General features: G+C 39.3%; 1 long non-coding RNA gene across 1 annotated transcript in view; it reads left to right on the top strand.

Annotated features, from left to right (window-relative positions):
• Positions 1 to 10,974, top strand: part of LOC118145824 (uncharacterized) — a 35,115-nt gene extending 24,141 nt beyond the window's left edge. Inside the window, exon 3 of the long non-coding RNA XR_004731309.3 lies at positions 10,840 to 10,974. This is a non-coding gene — a long non-coding RNA (uncharacterized LOC118145824). The remainder of the gene's footprint in view (positions 1 to 10,839) is intronic.
• Positions 10,975 to 22,313: the final 11,339 nt, after the last annotated feature.

The following is a 22,313-nucleotide window of genomic DNA, read 5'->3' as shown; positions in this document are numbered from 1 at the left end:
GCTAGAAGCATTGCTTAAAGAAATTACTGCAGAACACCTTGGTATGTTGGGGTTAAACAGGGATCATCATGGCAGTTTCACTTCAAGATGGCATCAGTCTTGGTGTATAACAGGCTGTCTTCCTATAGGTACCCTCTACAGATCCCCCTGTTCTGTGATACTCTTTCTTCTCTGGTACTCTGTCCTGCAAATGCTAGCCATTTTGGCTTCTCTAGACCTTCATCTATATATTCTCAACTCATCATCCTTTTGTTGAATTGTTCCCTTCATCATCATCATCATCATCATCATCACCGCCACCATCATGATTATCATTACATATCCCTCTTTATCCAGGGCAAATTTCTTCGTTCTAAATCTTGATATCACTGGTGAGATGATATCCTTCTAAGTACTTTACTCAATGTCCTTGAATTATGAGGATTTCCATGCTGGCTGGTAGGAATGTGAACTATTCCTGGCTCTGTGTGAGCTCTGGAGATTTTTCTTGTGCTCTTTTTGGTTGATTCTCTCCTTGTCCTTGGGTAGTTTCGTCACATGCATTCTCTGATCTGTCCTCAGCTGAAGACTTAAGGCTTTGAAGATCTCTGGAGCTCTCTCCTGACATGCCCCTCTCTTTTCTGGTGCTCTGTCCTGTGAGGTCTAGCCACCTTAGCCTCCCTATCTTCCAGCTGTTTCTTCTCAGCTCAAGGAGACTGATAACCTCTGCCTGGATTCTCTCTTATTGTGTAGTGACTTGGAAACTCCTTCAAGGCAGTAAGCTAGAATGTTCTGTTTTCCCTCTCTCAGATGTCACTGTCCAGAACTGCCTGATGTTCAACATCTGAAAATAATGGTTTCATGTGTTTTGTCCTTTTCTCAATTCAGATGGGAGGGAGTATCCAATCTCTATTATTCCATATCAACCAAATATAGAAGTCCTTATCTTTTTAAATTTCTTTTTTATTTTTGGCTGTAGTCACTCTGTTGTGCTATCAAATACTAGATTGTATTCATTCTATCTAACTGTATTTTTGTACCCATTAGCCATACTCACTTCCCTCTTCCACCATGACCATTCTCAGCCTCTGATAACGATCATTCTACTCTTTATCTCCAAGTTCAATTGTTTTAATTTTTACCTCCCACAAATGAGTGAGAATATGCAAAGCTTTTCTCTTCTGTGCCTGGCTTATGTCACTTAACATTATGTCATCCAGTTCCATCCATGTTGTTTCAAATGATAGGATCTCATTCCTTTTTTATCCTTTTTTATGGCTGAATAACTCTCCATTGTGTATATGTATCATGTTTTCTTAGTCTGCTGATGGACACTTAGGTTGATTCTAGATCTTGGTTATTGTCAATAGTGCTGCAATAAACATGGACGTGCAGATACCTCTTCACTATTCTGATTTTCTTTCTTTTGGGTACATACCTAGCAGTGGGATTGCTGGATCATATGGTAGTCCTATTTTTCGTTTTTTGAAAAACCTCCATATTGTGTCTATAATGGTTGTAGTAATTTTCATTCCCACCAACAGTATATGAGGGTTCCCTTTCCTCCACATCCTCACCATCGTTCCTTATTAACTGTATTTTAGATAAAAGCCATTTTTACTGGGGTGAGATAGTATCGCAGTGTAGTTTTAATTTTCATTTCTCTGATGATCAGTAATGTTGATCACCTTTTCATGTAGCTGTTTGCCATTTGTATGTATCCTTTTGAGAAAAGTCTATTCAGACCTTTTGCCCATTTTAAAATCAGATTATTAGATTTTTTTCCCTATGAGTTGTTTGAGCTCCTTATATATTCTAGTTATTAATCCTGTGTCAGATGGATAATTTGCAAATGTTTTCTGCCATTCTGTGGGTTGTCTCTTCACTTTGTTGACTGTTTCCTTTGCTGTGCAGAATCTTTCTAACTTGATGTGATCTCATCTGTACATTTTTGCTTTGGTTGCCTGTGCTTGTAGGGTATTAATCAAGAAATTTTCGCCCAGACCAATGTCCTGAAAAGTTTCTCCAGTGTTTTCTTTCATCAGTTTCTTAGTTTGAGGGCTTAGATTTAAGTCTTTAATTAATTTTCATTTGATTCTTGTATATAGTAAGAGACAGGGGTATAGCTTCATACTTCTGAATATGGATATCCAGTTTTCCCAGCAGCATTTACGTGTCCTTTCTCTAATGTATATTCTTGGCACCTTTGTTAAAAATGAGTTCACTGTAGATGTATGGATTTATTTCTGGGTTCTCTATAGAAGTCCTCATCTTTAATAACTATAAGAGTACTTATTTTATGGATGCAGACTATATCTATGATTCCTGTTGATTACATTGCTTTTTCTGTCAGAATCCTGTGCACCCTGTGTTGACGGAATGTTCCTCAAGGGTAGTTTTGTGCTTCCTTCTACCAGATTATGTTAATTTCTCAACTTCACAGAATTTCCATAGATGAAAATCCATTGAAAACGAGCTAACAAACATAACTAAAATAATTATTTTTAGACATCGGACATCTTTGGTATCCTCAGATCACATGGAGAATGTAAATTTGAAGTTGAAACAAATATATAGTGTTAGTCCACATTTTTAAGTTGTTGAGAGTTTTCCTTTTTCAACCTGGAGCCCAAGAAAAGACTCACAAACTTTTTCATAATTCTTGTGATATGGTTTAGTTCTGTGTCCCCACCCAAATCTCATCTCAAATTGTAATCCCCATGTGTCGAAGGAGGGACCTGGTGGGAGATGATTGGATTATGGGGGGGTTCCCCCATGTAATTCTCATGATAGCGAGTGAGTTCTCACAAGATCTGATGATTTAAAGGTGTGCCAGTTCCCCCTTCGTGCTCTGTCTCTTTCCTGCCACCATGTAAGACATGCCTTGCTTCCCCTTTGAACTGTGAGGCAATCCCCTTTTCTTTATAAATTACCCAGTCACAGGTAGTTCTTTATAGCAATTTGAAAACAGACTAATTCAGCTTGCATGCTGATGGGTATTTTTTTCTTCCGTGGAAGATATCAAGCTTTGTGTAGATATCACAGTTCCAGCTCCCAGTATCACAAGGGACTTTTCTGTTCTCACGTAAGTGTAGAAACCCAAATCCTTACATTATTGAAACAAGTATCTCTTCCCTATTCTCTAAGAATTTCAGAGTCATTTTCCATATTTATTGTTCTGATTTTTGGATTCCTCTTCATTCATAGGATGTGAAGGTTTCTTTGTATTTTTATAGTACTAGCTATTAATTTTGAAGTGTGCATATATAAAAAATGACATATGTATATTTTTATACATAAAAATATATAAAGTGAGTGGGCATTGGACCAAAAAGGAATTAAAGTTCTTTTCAAAATTTTTTGTTTTTAATGAAAAAATATATAAAGATATCTGAAAGATTGTATATACATTTATATAAATAAAATCTTTCAGATGACTACATCTTTTCTCTGATTAGTTAATGGCAACTTACTGAAGCTTCCAGTCCTCAGTAATTTGAAGTTAAATAAATACCTGGCCAGGAGGGGTGGCTCCTGACTGTAATCTCAACACTTTGAAAGGCCAAGGTGGGAGAATTGCTTGAGCCCAGGAGTTTGAAATCAGTCTGGGCAAGATTGCAAGACCTGGTCTCTACAACAAGTAAAACAAATTGCCAGGCGTGGTGGCATACACCTATAGTCCCAGCTACTTGGGAAGCTGAAGTAGGAAAGGAAGATGGCTTGAGCCCAGAAGTTACAGGCTGCAGTGAGCTATGATAATGCCACTGCACTCTAGCCCAGGAGACAAAGTGATACCCCGGTTCTTAAAAAAATATATCTGCCAGGCACCATGGCTCACACCTGTAATTCCAGCACTTTGGGAGGCCAAGGTGGGCAGATCATGAGGTCAGGAGTTTGAGACCAGCCTGCCCAACATGGTGAAATCTGTCTCTACCAAAAATAAAAAAAAAAATGAGCTGGGCTGGTGGCATGTGCCTGTAATCCCAGCTACTCAAGAGGCTGAAGCAGGAGAATTGCTTGAACCTGGGAGGTGGAGATTGCTATGAGCTGAGATCGCGCCACTGCACTCCAGCCTGGGTGACAGAGTGAGACTCTGTCTCAAAAAACAAAAAAAAGTATGTAAATGCAGATGAGAGGAAGGGCATTAATAAATAAACTAAATTGTCAATAATTAAGGAAATAAAGTTTGGGTAATATGACCTGGGAATGAAAAAAGCAAAAAAAAAAAAAAAAAGGAGTGGGATTCAGGGAGATGAAGATGGATGTAGTAACATTAACAATCACCAGTTACTGAGTGTTGATTACCTGTAGGGCACTTTGCATGTGGTATCCCATTGATCCTCCCTGTAAGGAAGGTAAGACTATTCCCATGATCTAGAGAAGGGAATTTAGAGCCGAAGGAAGGTTAAGACTCTTTCAGGGTTCTGCAATCAGAATATGAGAGAATTGATTTTAACTGGGTCTATCTGACTTGGAAGTCTTTGCCCCTTAAATGATGATACCTCCCTTAGGTATGTGAAATATATTGGATTCTTCAGAGAAAGCAAAATGAGGGTAAGATTATTATAGTCTCTTTGAATGAACATTTTATTAGTGATCTTATTGTTATTTTGTAATAGAGTGTGCTACCATACATCTATATGTATGTTTATACGTACACGCACACAGACATGGCTAAACAGTGTTTAGTGATGATGAGTTATAACACAAGCTACATGTGTTATAACTGTCTGATTTTGTTAGTGGGAATTGCTGGATACCAGTCCAGGACACTCCTAAGCAGCATTCAGCAAACTTTTTTAGTAAAGGGCTAGATAACAAATATTTTTGGCTTTGCAGACCATATGGCCTCTGTCACAATTACTCAACTCTGTGGTTACAGTGTGAAAGGGCCATAAATAATACGTACATGACCAGGTGTGACTGTGTTCCAATTAAACTATGTTTATAAAAACAAATTTGGTCCATGGGTTGTGGTTTGCTGGCCCCTGCTCTTGAGTCTATTCCATGATAAAATGCCATAATCACAGACATGTATCTACAAATTAAGGCTTTCATTGTGTGCATGGAATTCCCATATGCTGTCTGAGTCAGGTAGAGAGAATCTGGGTGGCTCCTCTTGGAACTCCAGGAGAGTAGTGAAAATGAGATGAAACCCTGTGGCAGGTACTTCCTCTTCTCTTATCACAGACTGAGACTGCAGTAAGAAGGTAAACAATGTTGTTCTTGGCCAAGGAACTTTTCATCAGATGAATATACTATTCCATTGACTTTTTGAATCATTCTTGTCTTCCCAGAGCCTGGTAGGGCTGGTAGAATGACCAAAGCGAGGTTGAGTTTTTAGATTATGTATGACAATGTCAGATGGAGAAGTCTGAAACTTTTAAAGAAAAAAATAAAAAAGGTTTAATAGTTAGGTTTAGTTTTAACAGTTTAGTAATTTTTTAAAATTTACTTATAAAAAAGGAGATAGATAGGGTCTCACTGTGTTGCCCAAGCTGGTCTTGAACTTCTGGGCTCAGGCACTCCTCCTGCCTCAGCCTCCCAGTGTGTTGGGATTACAGGCATGAGCCACCATGCCTGGCCTAGTTTATCGATTTTTTTTTTTTTTTTAGTTTAGTGATTTTATACAGAAAGACAAGGTGGCTGGTCCAAACAGTGATTTTTCCCATTGGTATCTTCCCTGTTGAATGCTATTGGTCTTAATTTCACCAAGGGTGTAATAGGCTGGGCTGAATTTAAATGGGCACCCAGTGATGTGACTGTACTGCTCAGGAATCTGGAAATCAGGGAATAGATGGGTCCTGAATGCCATCCCGAGCATCAGGGTTAAGTAGATTCTGTTTGCATATAGCATGCCATTTGCACAAATCACGATGAATTTTAGTTTGCTTCCAGTTTGGACAAGAACTTTATTGTAGGTATAGCATTTTATTTTTTTCTCCCTTTCTAGAGTTTGTAATTGCCTTTCCGTTTTTTGTGTTGATAAAGGATAATGTGCTTTCATCTTATTATCAGATTTATCAAGCTTCTGTTTTAAAATAAAATTTTCTGTTTAATTTTTTGAGTATGTAATACATTCCCAAGCATCAACTAGCAGGAATTATAAGATGATATCCTTTCATCTCATATCTATATTTGCTCAGCTCAGTTCCTACAATGAGTGATTCCTGGTATTGGTTTCTTAATAATCCTTTCACCAAATTTCTAAGCATATGCAAGCCAGGACACATAACTTTTTTTCTTCTCACCTTTATATACAAGTGGTAGCAAAAATATTCTTCTACATTTTGCTTTTTCACTTAATAATATATCTTAGTGATCCTTTTGTGTGAATTTGTAAAGAGTTTTTTCATGCATTTTGCAACTGCACAGTTTTCCATTGTATAAATAACCGTAGTTTTAAATCTGTATTTTATCCATAGACTGTCTAATCTTTGGCTATTTCCAACACCAACGCAATGAATAAAACCTTTCTGTTGGTTATTTTGTATGTGCCTAAGTATAGGCATACCTCATTTCACTGCACTTTGATTTATTGTGCTTTGCAGATATTGGCATTTTTCACAAACTGAAGGTTTGTAGCAACCTTATGTGGAGCGAATTTATTGGCATCATTTTTTCCAACGGCATGTGCTCACTTTGTGTGTCTGTGTCACATTTTGGTAATTCTAGCAATATTTAAAACGTTTTCATTATTATATCTGTTATGGTGATCTGTGACCAGTGATCTTTGATGTTACCACTGTAATTGTTTTCAGGCACTATGAATCACTGTGCCCGTGTAAGACAGCAAGCTTGATAAATGTGTTTGTTCTGACTGCTCTACTGACCTGCTATTCCCTCATCTCTCCCCTGTCCTTGGGCCTCCCTATTTCCTGAGACAAAACAATACAGAAATGAGGCCAGTTATAACCTTACAATGGCCTCTAAGTGCTCGAGTGAAAGGAAGAGTTTCCCATCTCTCACTTCAAATCAAAAGCTAGCAATTACTAAGCTTAATGAGGAAGACATATTGCAAGCTGAGAAAGACTGAAAGCAAGTCCTCTTGCACCCAACAGCTAAGTTGTGAATGCAATAGAAACGTTATTGAAGGAAATTAAAAGTACTGCTCCAGTGAATGCACAGTAAGAAAACAAAACAGCCTTATTGCTGAAATGGAGAAAATTTGAGAAGTCTGGATAGAGGATCACACCAACCACAATATTCCCTTAAACCAAAGCCTAGTCCAGAGGAGACCCTAACTCTCTTCAATTCTGTGAAGGCTGAGAGAGGTAAGGGAGCTGCAGAAGAAAAGTTGGAAGATAGCAGAAGTTGTTCATGAGGTTTAAGGAAAGAAGCCAACTCCATAACATAAAAGTACAAGAAGCAGCAGCAAGTGCTGATGATGTTAAAGCTGCAGCAAGTTATCCAGAAGATTTGGTTAAGATAATGGGTGGTGGTGGCTACACTAAACAATAGATTTTCAATGTAGAGAAAAAAGTTTTCTATGGGAAGAAGATGCCAACTAGGACTTTTGTAGCTAGAGAGGAGAGAAGTCAATGCCTAGCTTCAAAGGACAGATCGACTCTCTTGTTAGGGGCTGATGCAGTTGGTAACTTTCAGTTGAAGCCTATGGTCATTTACCATTTCAAAAATTCTAGAGACCTTAAGAATTATGCTGAATATACTCTGCCTGCACTCCATAAATGGAACAATAAAGCCTAGAAAATAGCACATCTGTTTACAGCATGGTTTACTAAATATTTTAAGCCCACTGTTGAGACCTACTGCTCAGAAAAATTCCTTTCAAAATACTACTGCTCTGCCAGGTGTGGTGGCTCACACCTGTAATCCCAGCACTTTGGTGAGGCCAGGATGAGGAGATCCCTTGAGCCCAGGAGTTTGAGACTAACCTGGGCAACATGATGAAATACATCTGTACAAAAAATATGAAAATTGGCTTGGTGTGGGGGTGTGCACCTGTAGTCCCAGTTCCTTGACGGGCTGAGATGGGAGAATTGCTTGAGTCCAGGAGGTGGAAGTTGCACTGAGCTGAGATTGTACCATAGCACTCCATCTTGGGCAACAAAGCTAGACTCCATTTGAGGGGGAAAAAGTACTGCTCATTGACAATGCACCTCGTCACCTCAGAGCTCTGACGGAGATGTACAGGAGATTAATACTGTTTTCATGCCTGTTAGCACAACATCTATTCTACATTCTGGATCAAGGAGTAATTTTGACTTTCAAGACTTAATTTAAGAAATACGTGTTCTAAGGCTATAGCTGCCATAGAGAATGATTCCTTTGATGGAGGTGGGCAAAGTAAATTGAAAATCTTCAGGGAGGGATTCACCATTCTAGATGGTATTAAGAATATTCACGGGCTGGGCACGGTGGCTCAAGCCTGTAATCCCAGCACTTTGGGAGGCTGAGGCAGGTGGATCATGAGGTCAAGAGATCAAGATCATCCTGGTCAACATGGTGAAACCCCGTTTCTACTAAAAATACAAAAAATTAGCTGGGCATGGTGATGCGTGCCTGTAATCCCAGCTACTCAGGAGGCTGAGGCAGGAGAATTGCCTGAACCCAGGAGGCAGAAGTTGCAGTGAGCCGAGATCGCGCCATTGCACTCCAGCCTGGGTAACAAGAGCCAAACTCTGTCTCAAAAAAAAAAAATTCATGATTTGTGGGAGGAGGTTAAAATACCAACATGAATAGTAATTTGGAAGATGTTGATTCCAGTCCTCATGGATGGGTTTGAGGAGTTCAAGACTTTAGTATAAGTAACTGCAGATGTGGTAGAGCTAGCAAGGGAACTAGAATTAGAAATGGAGCCTGAAAGGCTGAGCACGGTGGCTCTGCCTGTAATCCCAGCACTTTGGGAGGCCAAGGCAGGTGAATCACGAGGTCAGGAGTTTGAGACCAGCCTGGCCAAGTTGGTGAAACCCGTCTCTACTAAAAATACAAAAATTAGCTGGGTGTGGTGGTGTATGCCTGTAGTCCCAGCTACTCAGGAGGCTGAGGCAGAATAATTGCGGAGGTTGCCGTGAACCAAGATCATGCCACTGCACTCCAGCCTGGGTGACATAGTGAGACACTGTCCCAAAAAAACAAAAAACAAAAAACAAACAAAAGAAATGGAGCCTGAAAATCTGACTGAATTGCTACAATATCATGATAAAACTTGAATGAATGTGGAGTTGCTTCTTTATTATGAATGAGCAAAGAAAGTAGTTTCTTAAAATGGGATCTACTCCTGGTGAAGATGCTGTGAACATTGTTGAAATGACATTAAAGGATTTAGAATATTATATAAACTTAGTTGATAAAACGGTGGTAGGATTTGAGAGGATTTGAAGTTCTCTGGGTTAAACGCTATCAAACAGCATTGCATGCTATAGAGAAATCTTTCATGAAAGAAAGAGTCAATTGAGCATCAAATCTCATTGCCTTATTTTCAGAAATTGCCACAGCTCCCTCAATCTTCAGCAAACTCCATGCACTCTGATCAGTCATCAGCCATCAACATGGAGGCAAGACCCTCCATCAGCAAAAAGATTACAAATTGCCGAATGTTCAGATGATCGTTAGCATTGTTTGGCAAGAAAATATTTAAAAATTAACTATGTACAGGCTGGGTGCGGTGGTTCACACCTGTAATCCCAGCACTTTGGGAGGCTGAGGCGGGTGGATCACGAGGTCAAGAGATCAAGACCATCCTGGTCAACTTGGTGAAGCCTCATCTCTACTAAAGATATAAAAAATTATCTGGGCATGGTGGCACATGCCTGTAATCCCAGGTACTCAGGAGGCTGAGGCAGGAGAATTGCCTGAACCCAGGAGGCGGAGGTTGCGATGAGCTGAAATCGCGCCATTGCACTCCAGCCTGGGTAACAAGAGCGAAACTCCATCTCAAAAAAAAAAAAAAAATTAACTATGTACATTTTTTAGACATAATGCTATTGCACATTTAGACTATAGTACAGTGCAAACTTACTTTTATTTTTTAAGAGACAGGATCTTGCCCAGTCATCCAGGCTAGAGTATAGTGGTGTAATCATAGCTCACTATTGCCTTGAATTCCAGAACTCAAGCAATGCTTCCACTTCAGTCTCTTGAATAACTATGATTACAGGTATGTGCTACCACGCCCAGCCAAGTTTTAAATATTTGTAGTAATGAGGTCTCATTATGTTGCCCAGGCTGGTCCTGAATTCCTTGCTTCAAGGAATCTTCCCCCATCAGCCTTGCAAAATGCTGGGATCACAGACACGAGCCACTGTGCCTCCCCTAAGCATAACTTTTATATGCAGTTGGAAACAACAACAACAACATGGTTCACTTTATTGCAACATTTGCTTTATTGTGGTATCTGGAACAGAACCCACAGCATCTCTAAGGTATACCTGTATAGGATAAATCCTTAAGATGAATTTCTGGGTAAAAGGTTATACTCACAAGAGGCTGAAAAGGGTTAGGGAGTTGGGGGGGGGATAAGGGAATGAAGAGATAGTGATTAATGGGTCCAAAAATATAATTAGATAGAAGAAATAAGACCTGTTCAATAGATTAGTAGGGTGACTACAGCTGACAATAATCTATTGTATATTTCCAAATAGCTAGAAGAGAATAATTATTTGTTCCTAGCGTAAAGAAAAGATAAATATTTAAGGTGATAGATATCTCAATTTTACCCTGATCGTTGTACATTCTATAAATGTGCAATTAAAATCAAAATAGCATATATACCCTGAAAATATTTATATCTATTATGTATCAATAAACAATTTTAAGATAAAAATGAAACACATTTCACAGAAAAAAAGGCTATATGTGTTTGAATTCTGATAATTATTGCCAATTTGTCTTCTCTAGGGATGACGCCAATTAAAATGCCTAATGGAAATGTATGAAAGAAGGTGGACACAGTGGCTCATGCCTGTAATTCTAGCACTTTGGGAGGCTGAGGCAGGCAGATCACCTGAAGTTGGGAGTTCAAGTGCAGCCTGGCCAGCATGGTGAAACCCCATCTCTACTAAAAATACAAAAATTAGCCAGGCATGATGGCAGGTGCCTGTAATCCTAGCTACTCAGGAGGCTGAGGTGGGAGAATCACTTGAACCGGGGAGGAAGAGGTTGCAGTGAGCTGAGATCATGTCATTGCACTCCAGCCTGGGTGACAGAGCAAAACTCTGCCTAAAGAAAAAAAAAAAGGATAAAGTATGTACTTATTCATAGCAACATTATTACATCATTCTGAAATCTTTTGGATTTTTGCCATTATAACTGAGAAATAATACCTAAATATAGCTTTAGTCTACATTGCTCTTCTTAAGAATAAAGTTGAGGCTTTTATATATGTTTCATGAAGTGTGTATGTATTTTCTTCTGTGAATTCTTCATATCTTTTGTTCAGTTTTTCTGCTGGGGTTTTTATGTGTTTCTGTCTATGTCCAGGACCTATTCTAGGGAGATTATCCCTCTGCTGTCACACAAATTGCAAATATTTTCCTGACTCGTCATTTATCTGTTACTATTTTAATTATTTGATAAGTTAAATTTGGCCTTGGTTGTAGTGCTTTTTTTTTTAACCTTGAAACATTTTTTTTTTTTTTTTTTTTTTTTACCGCAGTCAAATTTAACAATCTTTATTTGTGGCCTTTAGAGTTTACGTTTTAATTTAAGTTCTACCCCCATTCCAAGGTCATAAAGAAAATTCTCCACTATTTTCTCTACTACTTTATGATTATTTTATTTTGCACTTAAAGATTTGATCTTTTGGAATTTATTCTAGTATATAGTGTGAAATTTGGATTTAACTACAGTCTGTTCTCATTATTCACAGATTCTGTTCTTGTGAATTCATCTACTTGCTAAAACGTATTTATAACCCTAGAATCTGTACTCAGTATTTTTGCAGTCATTCTTGACACAAGTAGTGGCAAAACATTTGAGTTGTCTGATGTGTGCATGTTCCCAGTTAAGGCTGAACAACTGATGCTCCGCCTTCTGTGGTGCTGTAAACAAATGGGCTTCTTCCAGCCTATTTAGTATGACATCTTCACATTTTTTGTGCTGTTTGTTGGTGCCTAAGTATAGTGCTGAAATGTTATCTAATATTCCCAACTGTCTTACAGACCAAATATGTGTGTAAGATTAGCTTTGTTCAGGCATGCGTTACAGTGCTTTTGGCCATGAGTTCAATTTTAATGAATCAACAATATATATTAACTAAGGTGTCATTAACAGAAACACATAAAACAAGGTTATGGATTAATGAGTTGATAAAAAATGTGACCGGAGGCTTGAAGGAACCTAACCTGGCATTTCCAGTAGCAGCAACGGTTCGGTATTCACTAATGCTTGTTTGCAGCATCTTTATAGAACTACTGCTCATCATGAGAATCAACTGCATATGTTTTTTCAGGATAAATACATAGCTCCTCCAATGCAATCGCTTGAATGGGCAATCTCTTGCCATTGATTTGAGGTATCACTTCAAAATCACCGAAGCGAGAGGATCATTTAAGCCCAGGAATTCAAGACCAGCCTGTGCAACATACTGAGACCTTGTCTCTACAAAAAATTAAAAAATTAGCCAGGTGTGGTGGCCACCTGTAGTCCTAGCTACTTGGGGGGCTAAGGTAGGAGAATCTCTTGAGCCCTGGAGGTTTGAGGCTGCAGTGATGGCGCCACTGCACTCCAGCCTGGGTGACAGAGACCCTGTCTCAAATAATGATAATGATTTTTAAAAGTCCGCCAATCTTAGTTTCCTCCACATTTTTCTTTTTAAGAGTTTTCCTAGATATTTTTGTTTTTTCTTTCACAAAAACTTCAGAATTACCTGGTTTAGTCCTGAAAAACTTAATGTAGAAATAAGCTCAGGGACAACTGACATCCTTGTGATGAGTCTTTCTACTCAGATTGTGGTTTTTCTTGCCACTGAGGCAAGTCATCTTTTGTATCCTTCAGGAGAATTAAAAAGTTCTCTTCACATAGACCTTCAAATTTCTTTCTTTAATAATATCATTACTTCAGCTGCTACTATTTCTCTGAGATTATTCATCTTATCGATTTCTGCAGGGCATCTATGGAGGATGAAAAAACCATGTTCTGAGTCTAGCTGATATATTTAAAGACTATCTTCAAGTGGAAATTTAAGGCGGGAGAAACATAAACCAATTGTTATGTAGAGTAGGAAAATGAATGACATGGGGAGATTAATGAAAATGTAGGCAAGGCTTGGTGTGTCAACCTATTTCTTTCATCTAACACTTCGAGCTTTTTACGTGTCAGGCAGTGTTCTAAGTACTTTACAATTATTCATCTAGTTTTACAACAACCCTATAGGATGGGTATATTATAACTGTCACCTTTACTTTATAAATGAGGAAACTGCGGTTGACAGAGGCTTGAAGTTGCACAGCTGTTTTCTTGAGGGAGCTGGAATTCAGACCCAGCAGATTGGATTCAGGGGCCATGCTCTTAGCCACACGTGTTATACCAAGAAACAGTTAGGACAGGAGTTGAAGAGAGTGCAGCACGTCCTTGAATAATGTCATTTCTTTCAACTCATTTCCTTATAATGCTGATAAGAAAAAAAATTACTCTCTTGCTGGAACCACTGTCTGTGTGGAGTTTGCACATTCCCCATTTCTGTATGGGGTTTCTCTGGGGACTCTGGTTTCCTCCCACATCCCAGAGTTGTGCCTGCTAGGTGATTTGGCATGTCTAAATGGTCCTAGTGTTAGGAATGGGGGGTGTGTGAGTGAGCTCTGTGATGGGATGATGTCCCGTGCAGAGCGGGTTCCTGTCTTCCACCTTAAGCTACTGAGACAGGCTCTGGCCACCTGTGACCCTGAACTGCAATAAATGGGTTGGAAAATGAATGAATAAATGAATACCAATTATTGTCAAATGAATATTCGTCAAGTCTATCCTAGTCATAGAAATACATAACAATAACAATGCAGCACAAAAAAGCTCTGCAAGCCTGCCATGTTTGTGATTGTGATGGGAGGAGGTGTTCTGACAATCTTCGCTTTGGAAGCACTTATTTCTTGATTTAATCATCACCACTATGACCACCATCATTCGCTGATTTACCAAAAATTGGGTAAACAGTTATCTTCCTTGTTTTTATTAATCTTTCTTAATGTATATATAGCTCACACATATTTCAATGTTAGAAGTGTTTGGGTCTTTGTTTAGAAGTTTGGTAATGTTTTGGGAACCACAGATATGCTGTAGGAACTTACCTCTTGTCTATATGTGGTAAAATTCGTTTGGTTACATGTTGTTTCACTTGCAGTTTCAAAGAACCAATCGATGATGTTAAGTGAGGACTTACTGTATTAGCGCCCTAAATATTAAAACTTCTATGCATGGAAATTTGGTAACTTGCAGAACAGATCTGAGATGATTGTTTATTGCATAAGTATGATTTTTGGTCTTATTGGTACCGTGGAGACCAGAACTGGGTTGGAATATGGTGACCGAAGAGTCGCCTTTATGTAAGGAGGGAAAGGGCAAGGGCAGCAGACTACATGGCCTTGAGGAGACTGAAGGATGCGTCCTGACCTAGCTGACAGAAAGGACAGAGATGACACACACAGCCATGATGGGAGGTTATCTCTTTGGATCCTTTCCCAAAACCTCAGACCTCTGCCAAGAGCAGAATGATTGACAAGCAGCTCTGTAAATGATTTCACCTCTAGGAACCCTCAGAAGCAACCCGAAGAAATTCAGCCTTGTTTCTTATCCTAATCAACAAAGAGAGATTAGCTAGTTTAATAGGATTGGGAGGACGCCATATTGGACCTAGCTATAAAGCTATAAAAATGATTTGGTCAAGTGTCCCCATCATCTCATTTTATTAGACAGGAGAGTAGTCAGATGTCTACCCTAGAATTCAGGATGAGAGATCCTAAATAGGTGAAAAATAACATAGGTATGATTCCAGAGGTTGAAACCATGGAAAGAAAAAGAATATAGGAAGGTTAATAGGAGGTGAGGGAAATAACTGACATTAATTATGTGCCGACTGTGTTCTGCTGCTTGACACAGGAATAGACAGTTAGGTCAATGAAACTTGATAGAAAGTCTAGAAGTAGACTCCTGCATTTATGGGAATGTAAAATGCAAGAAACATAGCATGTGAGAGAATAGTGATGACAACACTGGGTCTCCATTTAAAAAGTTAGAGCCCGGCTGGGCGCGGTGGCTCAAGCCTGTAATCCCAGCACTTTGGGAGGCTGAGGCGGGTGGATCACAAGGTCAAGAGATCGAGACCATCCTGGTCAGCATGGTGAAACCCCGTCTCTACTAAAAATACAAAAAATTAGCTGAGCATGGGGACGCGTGCCTGTAATCCCAGCTACTCAGGAGGCTGAGGCAGGAGAATTGCCTGAACCCAGGAGGCGGAGGTTGCGGTGAGCCGAGATCGCACCATTGCACTCCAGCCTGGGTAACGAGCGAAGCTCCGTCTCAAAAAAAAAAAGTTAGAGCCCAAGTTACATCTCCAGACAGGTTCCAAATGGAATATGGAGTTTAATATAAAAATAAAATCTTAGCAGAAAAAATGGAATACTTTATCCTTGTGGGTGAAAAAGGTCTCAAAATTCAAAAGCCACGTGTAGAAACTGATGAATTTGATTGTATCAATTTTTTTAACTTTGGAATTTCAAAATTATATCAAAGAAACCTAGATAAAATTTTGTCACACTTATAATAATGTTCAGGGTTCCAAAAAATCAAAATTAAAAGACAACCCAAAAGAAAAAAATGGGCAAAGAAAATGAGCTGGGAATTCATAGGAAAAATACAGATGGCCAATAATCAATGAAAAGAAGCTCAATGTCCCAGTTAACCAGGTGATACAAATGAAATGAACACTAAAATATTTTTTTTTCCTATGTTTTTAAATGATTTAAAAACCGATAACATATGTTATTGGCAAGGGTGTTTGAGATGCTGGTGCTTTCAAATACGAATAGGGTGAATTTGAATTGATGTAGCATTTTTTTGGAGTGAAATAATCTTTCCTTCTAACATAGTAAGTCCATTTCTTGATACTCATCCAGATAAAGGAGCACAGTGGTGAGAATCTGTCCTCATGAGCAAGGTTGTTTGCTTGTTGAATCCTGCTTGTTAACTTACTCCCTGCTGCTGCAACTCATTTAGCCTCTTTTTCAGCTTTGTCTTCTGAAAAGTGGGGATGATAATAGCTCTTACCTAAGACGGCTGTTGTGAGTATTTAAACAGTTACTACATGTAAAGTACTTAGATTAACAATTGTAACATAGTTAACACTTAATGAGAATTATGTTGGTCACAGAAACACAATGGACCTAGAATGTTCACAACAACAGTATTTATAAAGATTAAAAAGAAAGAAGTGACCAAAATGATTACTTTAATGGGGAAAGGTTAAGTAAATATTATTGAAGACCATGTAGGCATTAGAAGAATTAAGGAGACCGGTCATTCTTTAGCTGGACCTTTCTTTATTGAGTTTCTATAATGTGACAAGCCCTATCCTGGCGCTGGTGATACAGTGGTAGAAAGAACAAAAGCAGAATGCTGCAGGAAATGCTAAGAAGGCAGTTGCACAGCAGTGTGCTTAGAATGAGTCTATGAATGACAAAAATGAATACCTTTACCCAAAACTATGGACATGTGAAATGCCAAGAAAAAATGTGGAAGGATGCCCAACATGCTACTGTGCCTCATTTTACCTTTTAACATTTCCAACACTGGAATGTGTCTTACAAGTGTGGCATCTAACGTTCGATAAAGTGTGGCATTAGCAAAGGGTATCTTGGAGGTAGGAGTGACGCTTGGGTAAGGCTGATAAGGGACTTTTTCCTTTATTATTCTTTAGTTACACTTGGACTTGCACCTAAGGCACTTCTGTGTTTACTTCTCATCATTTGAGACTTTGCTATGAGAAATATGTATGCGACTGACTTTTGTAAGAGAGCAACAGCAAGCAATCCTCCGACTTTGTGGAGGAGGGAGGTCCAGACCACATGTGGACAGTTGCAGTCCCATCCTGATGCCCAGGTAGAAAACACGGCCATACAAACCTTGCCTGAACTCCTTCTGTTCCTGCCTTGGCCTGTGGACCTTTCTATGCTGTGTTAGCCAATATTATTTTAGTTACAGGTAACAGAAACCCACTTGTATTAGCTTAATTTTAAAAAGTGTGTGTAGGGGGGATTTACTATAAGAATAAAGGAACACTGCAGAATCCAGGGGCAGATCCTGTGAGCAGGCCTGAGCAAGGATGCCTTCCAGAGCCAGGCTTAGGGTCTTTCAGCCTCTGTCTGGCCCCATGTGGTCTTTCTCTCTCATTCTGTTTCTGTTCACCTGGTTAGTCCATTGTTCTCCTCTCTCTACAGAGAGTTTCAGACTTCTCTCTCCACAGGACAGAAGATGGCTACCCCACAGCTGCCAGATGACATCTTTTCAGTTTGAGTGGTGGCTAACAGGGACACCTAGCATCTCTGGATCCCAAAGCTGAACTCCCGGGAGACCGAATCTGATTTGATCTGTTTGGGTCAAGCATCCACTCATGATCAATCTGGGCAGAAGGCAGGGCATAGCTACAGATACTGCTGCCAGGAGCTATGTTTTTGGCCAAAGAAACACAGCGACTGAGGAAGGTGAATTATGGGCCAGGCAGAAGATTTTGACTCAGTAGCTGAGATATGTCATTCCCATGACATCTTATTCCCTTTATTCTTTTTGCTCTGGTCCTAAGGGTGTCTAGGATTTTGGTGTCCCGCAGGACCAAAACCAAGATCCCCTTTTCTTCCCTAAGAAACTCCTGTTTCTCCCCAAAATGATCTCTTCCTTGTAGCCTGCCTTCTCAGCCTAGCTTGCTGGCCTTGGGAGAGACTGCTAGTTTTGCTTTCAAGGGCATTTATTAGGCAGGGCTTCACCAACAAAGCCGGTGACTTGCTGGTTTATCTTTGCCTTTGCAAAAACTAGGGATAAGATGAAACAGAGAACGCCATAGCTTCAAATGACTCGACTTCCTCCATATTCTAGTCTAATGGCACTGAAGGAAACAGCCTTCACAGCCAGAATCACCACAGAGAATGCTTCTCAAACGCCGATGACTCCCACGTGCCATAGTCACCTTAATGGGAAGGTAAAACAGAACTCAGGACTCCCTCCTCTGAGTGGGGAGCATGTCTCAGCATGACTAGCATAAGAGATGTCTGGGGGAGACCCAGAGGCCTCTGGTTGGTTGGACAACTCTAGGCTCAAGCTTATTTTTTAATGTGGTGACAAAAAATTCTTATGACCTGCTCTTTGGGAGAAAATATGTGAGGATCATGGTTTCTAATTTTAAATGAAAAGTCCACCTTCCACCATGTCACCATCATTGTTGATCAGATGTGGCTTCTTCTAAAAGCTGCAGGGAGTTGTAATGCAGAATACGAGGGAGCTTGCCTGGTCTCTAGAGGGTATTGTAAATGACACAGGGAAATACTTGAGGAAAATGAAAATGCCACTGGGTTTGAACCTTCTTTCATGGGGAAGGATAAAGACAGGGATGGGGAAGGTGAAAGAAAGAGAGCACGAGACAAATTCTTCAAGGTAATTTCCCTGAGTATGGGAGAAAAAGGAATGAGTATAAAGATCAGCTGAAGAAATGGAGCTCCTTGATGAGCTTCTTTTAACGGACTCACATCCACAGTAGTCCTGGAAGTGGCTTGTATGATTCAAGGCCTTGGCAGCGGTAAGAAAGAACAGGACAGTGCCGAGTCCTGCCTCTGTCATCAATCTGAGCAAGGGCAGGGGCTTTGCCGGTGTTCTGCAGAGCATCCTCAGGCCAAAGAGGCTCCATGCATTTTTCTGGGACTTTGGATCGTTTGCAGTTTGCCCCATAACTCCCACACATTTGCTTCTTCATGTCCCAAAGCTCTGGCTGCCGTAGCGTTCCCATAGGAATGTGGATGCCTGCCAAGCGACCTCATGTGCATTCCATTCATCTCCTTGGCTGGGAGGCAGCAGGAAAGCAAATTGACTGGTTGCTTAACTGTTTGGGTCCCAAATTCACCCTGAAAGGAATCACCAAGGTTGTTGGACTTCTCCAAGAATCATGAAGTAAAATCAGAAGATAAAACAAAAGAGATATTTAGTTATTCGTATGATCCCATCTGGAAAACAGCTACTTTTAAGGGTAACCTAATGAAAATCATATCCTTTGGTTTGTTATGAAATCATCTTTCACCAGAAAGGCATTCTGAAGCAATGAGGCTTTGTGAGGTGTGACTCTAAACAATGTGAGTAATTTTTTTAAGCAATCACACCAAACTGTAGCCATTGATTTAGGTTGTTGCCTTCCAAGTAATCTCAGTGGGCTGTGACCCTGCAATTCCAAGATGCCCCAACCTGTGTAAAATTCCTTTAAGGAAATTACTACAGTCTTGCTCTGTTTTGCTTTTTGTTTATCAGTCAGTCAGCACACACTGGGCACTCCCTGTGTGCCAAGCACTATGCAAAGCTCTGGGGATAGAGTAATGGGGAAGGCACAGTCTTATTGAATGTTTGACTGTGTGAAGCCTCCGGGGGTCGGTGGAAAATGTTAGCCTGACCTGGGTTTGAATCCCAGTTTAGCCTCGTGCGGATTGTGTAATCTCAAGCAGCTTTCCTAAACTCTTTGAGTCACAGTGCCCCATTTCTAAAAGGAAGATGGTGAAATCTACTTGATGGGATGTCTGTGAGGAGAAAATCAGAAGAAAATATGTAGTAAGCAGCCTTAGTACAGAAGCTGATATAGAGTCATTGCTCAGAAAATGAGAGTACTTATGATTTTAATTGTTTTAATTACGTAGCTTATTCAGTTGTCTTTTTTTGGATTAGTACTTTTTGAAAAATTACTGTGTGCATGAGTAATATGCACAAGCTACCAAATTCTAAGTATGTAAAAATTAGATGATGAAAAGGATATCTTCTCCCTTTCCTTACCCCTGTGCCATTAGTTCTTCTTACTAGAAATAATCTGTACAACTAAGATCTTGCATATTTCCAGATTTAAGTATATTTCTCGGAGATCAGTCCATAGCAAAACGTAGTGCTCATTCTTTTTCTTTTTTCCAGCGAATTGAGGTAAAATTCACAGATGATATTGTATATATTTAAGGTGTACAATGTGATGATTTGACATATGTATATATTGTAGAATGATTACCACAATCAAGTTAGTTAATGCATCATCATCTCACATAGTTACCATTTGTGTGTATGTGGTAAGAACACTTAGGATCTACTCCACTTGCCAGTGTCAAGTATATAATACAGTAGTATTAACTGTAGTCACCATGCTGTACATTAGATCCCCACAATATATTCATCTTATAACTGAAGATGTGTACGCTTTGACCAACATCTCCTCATTTCCCTCAGCCCCGAGCTTCGGTAGTCATCTTTCTACACTGTTTCTGTGAGTTCAACCTTTTTAGATTTCATGTATAAGTGGGATCATACAATATTTGTCTTTCTGTTTCTGGCTTATTTCACTTAACATAATGCCCTCCAGGTTCAACCACATTGTCACGAATGGCAGAATTTTCTTCTTTTTTATGGCTGGATAATATTTCATTGTCTATATATACTACCTTTATCCAACCATGTCTTGGCAATTTGAATAATGCTGCAATGAATATATGAGTGCAGATGTCTCTTTGGGATACTGATCTAATTTCCTTCAGATATGTACCCAGAAATGAAATTGCTGGATCATGGAAGTTCTATTTTTCTTTCTTTCTTTCTTTTTTTCTTTTTGAGACAGAGTCTTGCTCTTTCACCAGGCTGGAGTACAGTGGTGCAATCTCGGCTCACTTCAACCTCCGTCTTCTGGATTCAAGCGATTCCCCTGCCTCAGCCTCCTGAGTAGCTGGGACTTCAGGCGAGTGCCACCACGCCTGGCTAATTTTTTGTATTTTAGTAGAGACAGGGTTTAACCATGGCCAGGATGATTTTCATCTCCTGACCTCATGATCCGCCTGCCTCGGCCTCCCAAAGTGCTGGGATTACAGGCATGAGCCATTGCGCCCAGCCTAGTTTTTGTTTTTGAGGAACATCCATATTGTTTTCCATAATGGCTGTACTAATTTACATTCCCACCTCTTGGGTTCCTCTTCCTCCATATCCTCACCAACACTTACTTCATCTTTTTAATAACAGCCATCCTAACAAATGTGAAGTGACATCTCACTGTGGTTTTGATTAGCATGTCCCTGATGATTATTAGTGTTACTGAGTATCTTTTCATGTACCTGGTAGCCATTTGTATGTCTCCTTTGGAAAAGTATCAATTCGAGTTCTTTGCAACACTTTTAAGATGAGATTATTTGGGATTTCTTGGGATTATTTGCTATTGAGTCATATGAATATTTTATATATTTTGGGTATTTACCCCTTATCAGATATGTGACCTGAAAATATTTTTCGCTCATTCCATAGGTTGCCTTTTCATTTTGTTGATTGTTTCCTTTGCTGTGCAGAGGGTTTTTTTGTTTGTTTGTTTGATGTAGTCTCACTTATTTGTTTTTGCTTTTGTTGCCTTTATTTTTGGTGTCATATGTAAAAATATCATTGTTAAGACCAAATGTCAAGAAGCCTTTCCTCTGTTTTGTTTTGGTATTTTTTTTTCTAGGACTTTGATGATTTCCAGTCTTGTATTTAAGTCTTTAATTCATTTTGAGTGAATTTGTGCTGGTGTAAGATAAAGATTCAATTTCTTTTTTTCTTTTTTTGGCATATCAGTATCTAGTTTTCCCAACTCCATTTGTAGAAGAGACATACATTCCTTTCCCTATTTTGTAATCTTGGTGCTCTTGTCAAATAATAGTTGACCATATATGCATGGATTTCTAGTCTCTCTATTATATTCCATTAGTCTGTGTCTGCTTTTATGCCAGAACCATACTGTTTTGATTACTATAGCTTTGTAATACAGTTTGAAATCAGGAGGTATGATGCCTCTGACTTTATTCTTCTTTCTTAAGATTACTTTGGCTATTTGGAATCTTCTGTGGTTCTATGTGAATATTAGTGGTTTTTTTTTTTCTATTTCTGTAAACACCACCATTGGAATTTTGATAAGGACTACTTTGAATCTATAAATCACTTTAGGTAGTTGATCATTCTTACTGCCTTGTACTTTTTAAATGATTATGTGGTATTCCATTGACTGAATATACCACAATTGATTAGCCACTTCCCTATCAATGAACATTTGAGTAATTTCTAATATTTCACCATGACAACAATAAAGCAGAACCCATTCTTGTACTTAGGTTTGACTCTTTCCAGTCAAAGAATAGCAAACC

This window comes from Callithrix jacchus, chromosome 10 (genome assembly GCF_049354715.1).
Source record: "Callithrix jacchus isolate 240 chromosome 10, calJac240_pri, whole genome shotgun sequence".
Classification (NCBI taxonomy): domain Eukaryota; kingdom Metazoa; phylum Chordata; class Mammalia; order Primates; family Cebidae; genus Callithrix; species Callithrix jacchus.
The sequence above is the reverse complement of the archived record's forward strand: the minus strand, read 5'-3'. Positions and strand labels throughout refer to the sequence as shown.